The 13,212-nt window shown below is 39.5% G+C and overlaps 1 protein-coding gene across 5 annotated transcripts in view; it reads right to left on the bottom strand.

Moving 5' to 3' along the window:
- TRPC7 (transient receptor potential cation channel subfamily C member 7) overlaps positions 1-8,295 on the bottom strand; it is a 99,955-nt gene extending 91,660 nt beyond the window's left edge. For 2 of the 5 annotated variants that reach the window (XM_048960601.1, XM_048960603.1), the window contains exon 1: positions 7,986-8,293. The gene's annotated coding sequence lies outside the window, so the exon portion shown is untranslated. Of the gene's footprint in view, positions 1-7,914 lie in introns of all 5 variants that reach the window. The other 3 variants (XM_048960605.1, XM_048960602.1, XM_048960604.1) reach the window with 3 other exon arrangements.
- Positions 8,296-13,212: the final 4,917 nt, after the last annotated feature.

Raw genomic sequence — 13,212 nt, 5'->3', positions numbered from 1 at the left:
ATAGAATAATAGAATATAGAATAGAATATGCTACTAAAATAGATTAATTACAGCTAAAATTTCGATGCTCTTACTGGTTCCCTTAATGGGGGAGTCACTACCTGCCTTGCATTGCAGGATTGTGGTCCAGTGCCAGAGGAGTGAGGATGGGGATTGTGGTTTGAAAGGAGAAAGAAAACTCCTGTCCTGGCAGATAACACCAGCATTCTGTAAACAGCATGATTACATTGATGTCCATGCAAAGAGCCTTTAAGTACATAATCTCAAAAAATCAGGAAAAATTAAACTCCAAAATGATTCTCTAACTCACAACTTGGATTGAAATGTTAATAAGGATGGATATGATGCATACAGTGAGGAACTGAAGTTTTCTACTGTTAAACATATTTGAGTATGTTGCACTTAATTTTTAGAAATTAATTTTTTCTGTGAGAACAGCCTGACTACAAGTGAGAATTTTACCAGCAAATGGTATCTAAACGTTCACATCATTGTAGCAATTTATTTTTTTCTACTTAATTACTAAACAGGTTAAAAGCTATTGAAACTATCTTTTAGTTAATAGCTGTGATTTATCTCGTATGAAAAAGGTGCATAAGCCAGTGCTGATCTATTGCAGAACGTGACTACACTGAGTAATATAGTTTTTGTGGCTGTATAGTTCATAGTTCTTTACATCAATTTCAGACTCATGCTCTCTCAATCCTTATGCAGAGTCCCCCAATGTGAAAGGAGCTTTCAAACCACTATGAGCTGAAAGGCTTAAAAATAAGGAAAATGGTTGATTTCTTCTTCTTGCTATCAATTCAAGTCCATGTGTGTCAGTCACATAAAATAACGCAACTGATTGCGTAAAGCAACAGCTTGTCTTGTCAATGAATATATTGGCACTAAATCAATGAACGACTTCTGTCTCTTCTTCTCACGCATTAAGCTCCAGCCCAAATAAAATATTCTTTGTATTTAATATTTTTAAATGACCCTTCACAAAGTAAATTCCAATTACAAATGAAATTGTTCTGCCTTTCCTTCTGAACATACCAAAGCACATTTTAAAAGGTACAGGACTAAGGAAAGTCACTTTCAGAAACTACAGAAACATTTGAATTACAAGAAGCTGGCAAGTCATCTGGAACCACTAATTTCTAACAACTTTTGAAGCTGCAAATCCACTTAAGAAGGTGGGAAAGGGAGAATTGGCTCCATTTAAGTTTCATTGTGTATGGAAGCAGTAGCCCCAATATGAGAAGTCTCAAACCAAGGATTTTAGCAGTTTTAATTAAAGTAAATTGAACCAGTGTGAACATTATCATGTACTCAATGTTGTATAAACATACATAAATGATCAGATTTTGGCTAATCTGAAAATACCTGCCATAGTTTTTTGACTCATTAATAAATTTAAAAAAATGAGGAATGGAAAAGGAAAGGACAAGTGGAAAATTAAGGAACAATCACAAATATATACACACACATTTCCAATATTACAGAATATTATATGGATCGTTATCTTCTTTCAGCCTTGAACAGAGACCAAGAGTTGGCACAGCTACTCAACATCATTTAAGAGCCACAGATTTGAGCCCATTTCACCTCGAGGTTTTTAAGCCAGTCACCTCAGATTCCTAACAGAACAGGTGGAAAGTGAAGGCTGACATGTCCTCACAGCAGGACTGTGCTATCATAACCCCCAAAAGATCTCTCAAGGGCACTTATGGTGTGGAAAATGCTCCTGTTGAACCTGGTCCCCAAACCACATAGAAGACCTTTTTTCTACAGTGTTTTTCTAGGCAGAGCAAGAAGGACATGAGGGAGAGAACAGCTAGTTCAGTTGTTTTGCTTTTATTCTTTTTTCCCCTGATATTTTTATCAAGATTTGCAGCTGTGGGAAATCCCATCCTGCCTTCTGGATAGCATCAATATTCTTGCACTATCATCTGAATTAAAAGACACTGTCAGGCAAGAATCCTTCTTGCTCTTCAGCAGTTCATCCTCTGTGGCTGTCTATGAAATGCCCTGTCTCTTGCCCATGTGCAACAGCAGCATTCAGAGGGGTCTGAGAGGCTGCAGGAATTTGTATTCCAAAATTACTCATTTATTGTTCAGCAGAGGGAATACTGCTGAGCTTACTCTGAACTTCCCAGAATGACCTACGTTAAAACCTGCTAAGCCAAGTCTGCAACTGCCCCAGCTGCCCCAAATACCCCGACATCCTCCTTCTCTCCCTGGCTTTACTGGCTTATGCATGAGAACATCACTGCTTCCCTCCTGCTCTTTTTTGGTTCCAAATGCCCGTGGAAATACCCAGAAAAAAGTAATTTCTACTCATGTTGAAAAGTGGAAATGAGCTGTAAACATGGGATAAGACAAATTTCCTATACCCTTTTCCCACAGTTCTACTCCCATTATTAAGATTCCCCACCACTCCACCCCCACTCCACTTGGAACCCCTTATTTTGGTTACGGCTCAGGTATCTTTGGAGAAAGAAAAAAAGAAAAGACAAATCACGAGACAGAGTTTCAAGTTTTGTAAGTAATTTCAGAACACACTTTCCATAATTTGTTTGTAGAATTGTAGAAATGCCAAAAATCTCTCAAAGTTGAAGCTGTTTTTACACATACCAGCAAAATATATGATGGCGAAATGGCATAACTTTTTTTTCCTTTTTTTTCCTAATACCATATGTTTTTTGCCCAGAAAAAGCTATCATTTACACTGTAAGAATGCACACAGTGCATCAGTCTGCTCCCTGACATGGGATTTGAGAAGGGTCTGGGCTCAAATTCAGGTAGCACGGTGTAAAAGCAGATTTACTCACACTTGCTTGGACTGGAAGCAATCCATATTTCTGCAATTTTGCCAAATGAATGAATGCCACCCACAAATGAGGCATTACCTCTCCTAAAGCTGAGGACAGCAGTGCTATCATTCCTCTGGTCAGGTCCTCTCAGGGGAGTGGAGAGCTTCCCCCAGCAAACAGGCTGCCTGTACTGGAGGGGACCCAACCTGACCTACATATCTCATGGGACTGATGCTGGCAATCCTTCATGGCCTCTTCCTACTACGAATAAACTATAATTTGTGAGATAAGAGAATTCTGTCTTGCTATCCAGGAGTCATTTTTCACCTGCGAACTCCTGTAGGTAGCATTAAGTCATGACTTGGTTTTCGTGGAAAAATAGTAGCTCAAACACATCTTTATCAAGACTTTTAAGAACAGTTTTTCCTCGAAGACTTTCTTTCTTTTTTTTTTCACCTGTGTGTAATTACCCACGTACTCAGATCAATTTATTACCCTGAGCATAAGTACATTCTCTTTCTTTTTCTTTCCCATAGGACCTTTACATTTAGATGACAACTGAGACTGCTCCAGTCACCCAATTGCAAATGCACTTTGATCAAACAATGACTGGAGGAGATTTAAAGATTACTCCTGGAGGGAAAGACACAGCAAATTGATCAGTGCTGTCACGGGCGAGAAACAGCTCCTGAAGGAATAGCTCTAAAATGCATTATCTTTAATGTAATCAAAGGAACATTTCATTTAATTTTAATACGCCTTGCACTATTTGTTAGCGCTATCATTTCAGGGGTTACTGGGACAAAAAGTTAATCACACTGACTAGGCAAACACTAAATTGTTTAATTAAGGCTGTTCTACTTTATTTGTATAATATTTTTCTAAGTAATATACGCACAGATTCTTTTTGAAATGGTAAAAGCACAGGTGTGAAAAATCTACAGACTGAAGTTTTAAGGGGTCTGATGGGCAACTAAAATTAAAGAATAAAATGATCCTTTTCTTACCATCTCCTGGTACATGTTAGAAGGAAACGAGAGGAGATGAAGCATGCCCACTTGTCCATAAGGTTTGAAGTAGGTCATAATCCCCCCATAGACTGCCCAGACAGCATGAGTGAAAATTTGGAATGCTGCCTGGATGCTGCTCCCAAACTTGGAGATTAGGAGGAGTTTGCAGCCTTCTGCCTATTTTCCAGCTTTGGCTTTGCACTTCTGTGGGAAGGGGATGTGGCAGCAGTAGCAACAGCACTGAGAAGGGGAAGAGGCTCTCTGGAGATAAAATCCTTCCAGCATCAAGCAGCAGGAGGCATTGCTAACAGAGGGAACTGAGAGCCCTTAAATCCAGGCAATCTGTGCTCAGACCTCACTCAGGTAGGGCTGCAGACGCGTGGGACAGAGGCCACCATGACACACACCAGAGAAAGTCCTGCATCCATATGGACGTGAGGCATGCACAAGAGCCAAGGTTTGCTTTTAGCAGGCTGATGCAAGGCAGGCTCTAAATGATTGGGCTGAACCAAGTGGAGAACATTTCCTCTATTATTAGATATTCCCGTAGGCTCTAGAAAACAAGTTAATATACAAGAAGACTATTTTTCTGACATTCATTTCTGCAGTAGTGATTCATAATTCTTCCATTTTATCCATTCTGAAATGATGATGGCACTCACTTGTCAAAGAAACAGAAAAGTTTATGAACCAGAGAAAGGTGAACAGCTGGATTTAAATAGCTAAAAGATACAACCGGGAAGAGGAGGAAAAAAATAATGTAAAGGAAAAGGTGTCTTGGAAAATGAAATTCTTGAAGTGAAAAATTGTAAGATTAGTTTTTTTAGGGATCTTACAATGGTTATTCTGTGTGTAACAATTCATAGACATAAAATGAAAGTTAAATCTTTAAAGGAGAAGAGATATAGTATGAAGATTTGTCATGTATTCTAGATATCATGGGACATTAAATGTAAATTGTGAAAAGACCACAACATTATAGCACCTGGAGGAAAGACAGGAATAATTACAAATGATTCCACCAAAGGAAAGACAAATAGAATACCAGAGAGACCTGAGTAGTAAATCCAGACCAACTGGCTCTTAAACAAGGGATAACATGTTCTCTCTGTCCATCTGTAAGCAATGCAGTTTCCCAGAAAAAGAATTAGCCTCTGCATTCCATGTTTCAAGACCAGAACAAAATGTCGTGTTCTGATATAAAACCAGCATGCATGGAGTTTTGCTGGAAGGTTTCAGATTTATTGTTGCTACAAATAAAGTATTTATCTCAAAGAGATTCTTCTGACAATTTTCAGGTCTGCTCTTTTATTCTGGAAAATGTGTTCTTGATGTTTCATTCAAAAACCGCTGATTTTGAGCTGAGCATCAAGAAAGTTCTGCTTACAGCCAGCCCTTCTGTCCTGATTTGTCCTCCGTGACGTCCCCCACCCAACTGTGAACCGAGCTTAAATATGACAAGAATTCGTTGGGTGCTTAGATAAAGCAGCTAGTTACTAGCATAAACATATTGAGCCACCAGCAAGACCTACAACGTAGGTGATTAATATATATTCTAGAGTTCATTGATTTATTTTCTTACTAGGATATGGTGTCTGAAAGTTTTCTCTTCCATAACTTGGGCAAATAAATAGTTATTTTTCCATGACACCAACCCTTGCTCTACCATTCGTGCTCATCGTTTTCTCACTCCAGAAGAAAAGTGAAAATGGAAGTAGCACTTCAAGCCAAGAAAACAAACAAAAGCACTCTGAGCGTGGTGATCTGAATAAAAGCATTTCTGTGCAGCCTCACTCTTTGTTGCAAAAACAAGAAAGCAGGCACATCCAATCTGCCTTTCATTTGCAGCTGCTCCCAAAGGAATTACATGCACAGGAAGAACCCAAAAGGTGCAGAAGTATGACTTAAGGATAAATCACAGAACAAAATTGAAGGGGGAAAAAAAGCAGGCTCTAAAGTTCAAATGAAAATTACATCAGATGAAAATACAATTTCTAAGTGCCAGTAAATCACACTGCAATGCTGAGTTCCTACTTTGCCTTGGCTCATGTATTGTCTGCATTAAAAAAATACTGCATGCTATGTGTCTATGACAAAGTAGGGCAGGGTTACAGAGAATAATGATGGTTATGGTGCTTGGTTCATGAAAACACTTCTCTACTGAGTTGTACTGCTGAAAATACAGAATTAGATTCTAGCTTGCATGCAGCAATAGTGCCGTTGCTGTAGCTGCCATTAAGAAATAATCCACTTTCAAGATCTGTTACTGATAATTTTTTCTGACTTACTGACTACAGCTCTAACAGTTCCTGTGAAGCTAAGCTGTAATGGACCTCTTCTGTCTAACAGCACTTACCACATGCAACCTGAACTGATTTTTGGGGTCACTGAGGTGGAAAATGCATAGAACTGCTTTAATATTCTACAGCTTGATTACAGGCTTGTAACTAGTTATACCACTTGTCTGACATATAGCACAATTCCCTTCCACTACACACAGTCAATGCAATAAAAGGGAAATTACATTTTCCTGTTTTAAATAGCTGTGTAACACTGTGGGAAAAGTTGAATTGCAGGAAAATATATATATATATATATAAAAACCAGAGCATGCCTACACTAACTTCCATCCACAGCTTCATTAAATTCAACAGCAGCAGAAACATTTAGAAATAAGCTGGATGAGAAACGAGTAGTATTAAGAGAGTATTAAGCACAAAACAGTGCTGTAAGTGCAAACTACATCAGTCAGCCCAACAAATTTACACTCAGTGATCTCCTTGGATCACTTCCCCAGGACAGTTCCTCCAGCACAGACTATTTTCTTCTAATTCGGCATCGCGAACATTCTGAGCATAAACTGATTTTAAGAGCCCTCGTCCTGAGATGGAGGGAAAACAAAAACACATGCAACCAACCTGTTTTCTTTTACAGGTGATGCATTAAAGAGCATTTAGTTATAATGATATGTTTTGAATGTTCTGTGCTAGATGATGCGGAAAAATAAAGCAAAGAAAATAACCAAAGTTGTACTGGGCACAGTCACAGGCAGCCAGCCTCCAGGATTTACTGGGTATAATTCTAATGTTATGCCACTAATCACCACCACCTAAGCAACCTGCAGTTCATCTTTCATGTATTTCCTATTCCAAGAGAGCACATCAGTTTGTTCCAAGCCACACCTAATAGGTTAGGTTGAAAAGGGAACCAGGGAGCATCAGGGATGCAGAGAGGTGATTTACTGGTGAGCAAGGCAGTCTCAAGGAAAGGAAACAAGAAACAAGTCAAGGACATTGGAAAAGAGAAAATAAAGAGTAAGGAGAGGGAAATAAAGTGTGTCCTCAATGGAAATAGATAGAATTTCAGGAAAAGTGCTTGCGTGTTGCTGAGGAAAGACCATGTCAGAGCAAAGCAATAAGACCTCAGGGCAGCTGCTTTTCTGGCCACAACCTTTTCCCTAAGTCCCTCCCCAGCCTGGAGCAAGTCTCTCCAGAGCAGGTGGGTAAAGCAATTTCAGATGATACCTTGGCAGCAAGCCTGAAAAGCTAGGTATGAGCTCTCAATGCATCTTCTCCCCTGCTTTTTCTGGACACTGAAGCCAAACCTCAGGCTCGGGTTCACTGGCTAAAGATTATTGCATCAGTCACAGATCTATTGTCTTATAGTACACTATAAAATACTGTTTTATAGTACAGTATCTTGGATTGCTATTGAGTAGCCATGGCTATACTGAGTAGCAGAGCCTCTGAAAGCTCAGAAATTTGGCTTTCAGAATGTGAAGTAAAATGTGCAGCAAACATTTAATGCATGTAACACTTCTATCACATAAAAATTATTGAAAAAGGTCTGTTCCTGTAATACAGACTGATCTCTTTTGTGCCATCAGTTACAGTTTAAGGTTAAAAGCAGAACAGCTATTGGAGTTTTTCCATTTTTATATTCATTTTCTATCACAGCAACATCAAAATACAGGATGCTTAGAGTTTACTCCAGCTTTAATTTTCCCCACGATTTCTTATCCTCTGTACTAAATCAGAAGAGCAGATGCATCCTTGGGAAGGTTTCCAGCCTGATTTTGAAATGAGACATTCAATACTTCCTACCATGATCTGAGCTTCCTGATCACTGATAATACCGCGCAGAGTCAAAGAAGACCTTGTAGTAAATATCTCACGTGCAGATTTGATTGAAATGCTCAGGATGCAGATGGTTTCTGTACTTCCCAGTGGACTCCTGCTGGAGATGTGAAGAGCTGATCCGAAAAGCTGATCTCTGTCATTGATGAACCCGCAGATCCCTCATTGCTTTGTCTTTTGATGGAGTGCAATGATCTGTTTTCCTATGAGTAACTGCTGTGTTTGTATTTATGTTCAAAGTTTACAGAAAGCCTTTCAAAAGAATAAATATATAAGTAAATGTGCCGTGACTAACGTTGTTAAACCAGTATGTTCTTACCCAAAGTATTTTCTACAAAGACCTGCCTTTATCTCACTTTCATTTTATAGCATCTAAATAGCAAATCACAGTAGTTCTTCTCCGCTTCCCTGGGCACTGCAACAAAAGAAAATATCAGCTTTTAGCGGAGGTCCAAAGTAACTGCCAGAGTGTTTCAAGCACTCGCTTACTCATCTGCTCAGTTTAGTGTATGATAACTCCCACTAATTTGGGGGGGGCTTAATGAGCATAGAAAATGCATTAGAGAAAATTCAATTATAAAATGAAGCTGACCATGGTACGTCTGACTAGGCAAAGTAAATTTAATCCTCTATGCGTAGGCAAACACGAGAGTCAGGCAGGGATGCTTAATCCAGGGAGAGGGTGTAGGAAGGTGACAGAGTTGGTACAGTTCCTCTCATATACCTCTGCATCACTGAAGTTTTAAAAGCTCATTTAAATTAGGTACATCCAGTAGTATTCTGCAAACATGCTTCAAACTCTATTAAGTTCCGCTATATCTCACTAATGTGAAATAGACAATAGAGAAACTTTAATGCAAGCTGTAATTCACTCATTTTCTTTCAGCTCTGGAATTTATTCTAGCAGAGTGATTAACCAAGACAGTTTTCATTTCAGGCTTATAACTTCATATTCCCCTTAGTGTGGAGTCATTTTTTGTTGCTCTTATTCCTGTTTTACGATCAAAATTGTTGAATAGTTTCATTTATAACAAAAGATATATAAAAACTGAATTATCATGTACAAAATGTGTGCTATTACTCTCAAAAGTACAGTTCATTATACAGTATCAAGCAATATTACTGAACTACATAACTACCACAGCCTTCAGCAGAACCCTAAAGGGCAGAACTTGCAGCTCCACCACAACTGCTGAATAAAACGGAGGGGAAAAAAAAAAGCTAAGAAAGAAAATGCTGCAGCTTCACTAGAAAAAGGAGGAAGGATTACTAGGCTTTTGTGCCCTTCATTTCTACCAAGAAAGTCCAAGTTAATATCCAGTAAGATGCTTTCAATACTAGGTTTTGGATACAGATATCAACTAATGTAGCCAATGCGATAAAAAATCAGGATAGCCTTTTCACACCTACAAAGGCTGATCTTGGTAATCTAACTGTATTTTTCAATGAAAAAAAAAGTAATTTCTTTATGACATTCCCTCATTCCACAGTGCAAAAACAGCAAGAGCCTCAGACATCGAAAATGTTTGGAAATTTAGATTAATCCCAAACCATATTATGCACTGGACATCAAGGCATTTGGTGCTGGTGGGGTAGAAAAGTTGATCAGAATGAAGATGGACGTCCTAAAGTTATGAGTCATCCTTCACTCTCTAGTTTTTCATAGCTGTCTCCATGATAAGAAATGACTTTTATTCCCACTTAAATTTCCTCTAAAAAGATATAATTGTGTGATACGTTTTAGTTTTGGCAATAAAGATCAAAACTCTTTCTAGCTCTACATGGATAATTTACTACAAAACACTTGAAAGTTCACCAAGTTGGAGTTTCTAAAACATGATTTTATCAGGGAAAGAGCTGGCAGCTGCAGCTAGCGCTGCATGAACTGCCTGCAATGCTTATTAGTGATGGCAACCTACTACGGAGAAAGAAATTAACAGACTACAAGTCCCTCTTATCACAGTTAATATTTCTGCAGTGATTAAAATGAAACTTGTCTTGGAAGAAGGGGAGAGGTGATACAACATTAAGCTAACAGCATGGATGCACTCTGTTAAAGCGACAAGGAAGGTGAGCAGATCACAGGAGATGCCATGCTAACCTGGACCCAGATGCTGGCTGCTCTGCTCCTCATAGAAGTAGAGTATGTGGTTTCCCACCCAGCTAATGAACTCAGTTCAGTGGCTCAAAGGTAAAATAATTGAGGCAAGCCTATACGTGTATAATATTATTATTTAAGTTCTTTCTCCTAGAATGTCTCCAAAGATGCACTTCCATTGGAATTACTTCCCTATGAGCAGATGAAAAAATCTGCCACCACTGTTTGTTCCCTGCAAGATGAAAAAAATAACAGAGACATTACAGACATTTTTATTATTTATTAAAACCAACAGAAAGCAGTTTCTTCCCTGCGTTTTATGTTTTCTTTCCAATTAATTGGGTTTACAAGGTGTTTTTCCTTCGTGGCTCATTTTCCAATTATTTTTTTTTTGTTGTGGTATGGAACATTTGAGCTTCAAGGTGTGAAGTGTTTCCCACATGTATGAGAGCAGCTGAATCATGGCCTGAACCTCTGATTGATCACCTGATGCGAGCAAAGAGTCAGCCACAGAGCACAGGTGAAGGCAATCCACCTGTGCTGCTGGAAGGGGTGGAGCCTGGCTGCACCTCTCCTAGACCTATTTAAGAGCTTCTCTTGGATCTCTTCTTCTGGAGATCCTTCCTCTGGAGTTTTGTAGTGAGCCCAGGATGCAATTAAGCACTCTATCTACTCTCTTTTGTTATTATAACCTGCTTAGCCAAACTCTCTGGTTTATTTCATAATTATAGCATCTTTATATTCATTGATTATAAACCACAAAAACTCCTACCCGACAGAGCTCAGTCTCTAGGAGGTATCCTCAAAAACTAGTATAATTCCCACTAAACCTTCCCACAGAAGTGAGGGAGATAATGGCAGAGTTTATCTTGCACCAGAGGGGCAATCTAATAGCAATAGCTGCATTTTCCCATTAATTCTTCTGTATGCATTCGTTTGCTAAAGACTAAAGTTGTAAAGCTTCACAGTCCTTGAAGTGAAAGCATTTTAAAACTTGAATAAATCCAAAAAGGAAAAAAAGAAAAAGAAGCAAAAGGTCAGAATACTTCAATAACACCACAGTGAAAACAGAACAGATGATTCAGTTTGCCTCCAAACTAAAGCTTTGGAAAAGAAGGAAGAAAGTGCAAGCTAAGTGCAAACAAATTACCAACGAAGAGAATCTCAAGAAGTTTCTTTTCACTTCCCCAAGCAAGTGCTTTTTCCACTTCTACTTTCTTCTTGGACCCACGTTTTCCATTTGGCATCAGAATTGGCACATCTGTTTGGCCCTGGATGGAAGGGAGTGTAAATTAGGGATGGATGAGAAGCAGAAGGACACAGCACAGCTGAGAAATCCCATCACTTACCCTAGGGACACAACATGATGCTAGTGGGTTACAAAAGTTATCAGCTAACAAATCTGTCCCTCTCATTAGCACTTCCTAAAACTCTGCTCTCCATCGTGGCCACTGCAGGACGTGGAGCATTCAAGGGAATGTGAGACTTAAATAGGGCCACATGGGGGTAACCCAGTGTTATTCTGACTTATGTGTTGTTTGGAATAAAACTTAGTGAAGAGCTTTCCAAGAACATAGAAGACCAAGAGGCACTTCCAGAAGAGCACTTCATTTTTGAGTTTGTCTGCTGTGCTCCAAGTAAAATTTCACCTCTTATAGACTCATGATATATGTGTTTTCTTTTCCAGGACGAGAGATTTTACAAGGTTAACACTAAGCAGCCATACTTATCTTCATTTAAATGGCATAAGCGATGCCTTTCCAAGGCAATTCCAACAATTTGTTAAGCATTAGTGAACCAGAAGCAGAGAGGAGCCCCCCCTCCTGTCCCCAGAGGGATGCTGGCTCTGGGGATGCTGTCGCACGCGACCCTCTGCCCTGCACCAGGAGCTGCTGCCTTCCCCAGCTCTCAGCCATCTGCTCTCCCACTGCTCCAGCAGCAGTGGAAAATTCCTTTTTGTCTGAAAGGTGAATTGCATGCTAAATCTAGATGACAGGTTCAGGAAACATCTTAAAATAAATTAGCAAGACAGCAAAGCGGAGTGAGCAAGATATAAATTGCATTAGCCATTCTGAGTGTCCCTCTGGCCTTGCCTTTCACTCCTCGCTTTTAATCTCACAAAAGAATAGTTACACGATTAGTTTCATAATGCTTTGTCTGCCCCTTTCAGGAGATGTGGGCAGATTTTAAACAATGGTGTCTAAAGCCAGATTTGATGGAGTGACCCATTCAGAACTCCATCAGAATCCACAGCACTGACATCATTTGCAGAGACAAATCCAGGTAGTTACAAATCCTGTCCTGTGATTTCTTCCAGAAAAGCACACGCACCTGCCAGGGAGACATCAACTCCTTTGTAAACCCAAAGGAACAAAAACATGAGAAGTCTTCTTACTGAAGCTCTCTTTCAACCATGTGTGTGACTTCAATTCTGTTTTCTCCAGTGCCACGTTCCTTCCTGCCTTCCTTAATTACTATTCTTATTTAGTTTTTTGCACATAAATATCTTTCCCATTACACTGTAGTTGCCCATACACTGAAGATGACGTATTTACCCCAGTGTGTTGGCATGACGACAAGAACTTCATTTGCAATCATGACCAGGACAACACTGTGATGATGCAACATCTGATGAACCCTTACATGACAAGAAGTTCTTTTTAAGGTATAAACTCTCTCTCACCCACTGGAGATTGCTAGTTTCATCTTTCATTGCTGTCCTGAACACATGATGAAGGAGGAGCCCTTGAGACTGTGTACCCTGGGACAACAGAGGGACCTGTGTGATCTGCTCCTCCCTGGCTTTGACTCAAGAACATTGTTGGAAAGATTAAAAGACACTTCCTGCCGCTTGTGCTTAACTTGATCTTTGTTGTCAGCTATACAAAGGCATCAGGGACACTTTGATCATGGAAAAAATAAAATCCCAGACTGCATCTATCAGTGGATTTGAAACTATTTTCTGTTTTTCAGCCTGAAATGTTATTTTCAACTACATCTTGATTTTACCAGAGCTCTCCCTGATACTCTCTCAGCCATGAGGCCTGAAGTCTTAACTCAGGAGGAAGTTCTTGAGAATCTGAGGAACACAAAATGGGGGCTACCTAGAGCTTCATTCACCTCTGCTCAGTGAGGTAACCAGATTCTGTGCAACCAGAATTGAAAAT

The sequence above is a fragment of the Lagopus muta genome, chromosome 14, assembly GCF_023343835.1.
Source record: "Lagopus muta isolate bLagMut1 chromosome 14, bLagMut1 primary, whole genome shotgun sequence".
In the NCBI taxonomy this organism is placed as follows: Eukaryota; Metazoa; Chordata; class Aves; order Galliformes; family Phasianidae; genus Lagopus; species Lagopus muta.
This window is presented reverse-complemented; position numbering and strand designations above follow the sequence as displayed.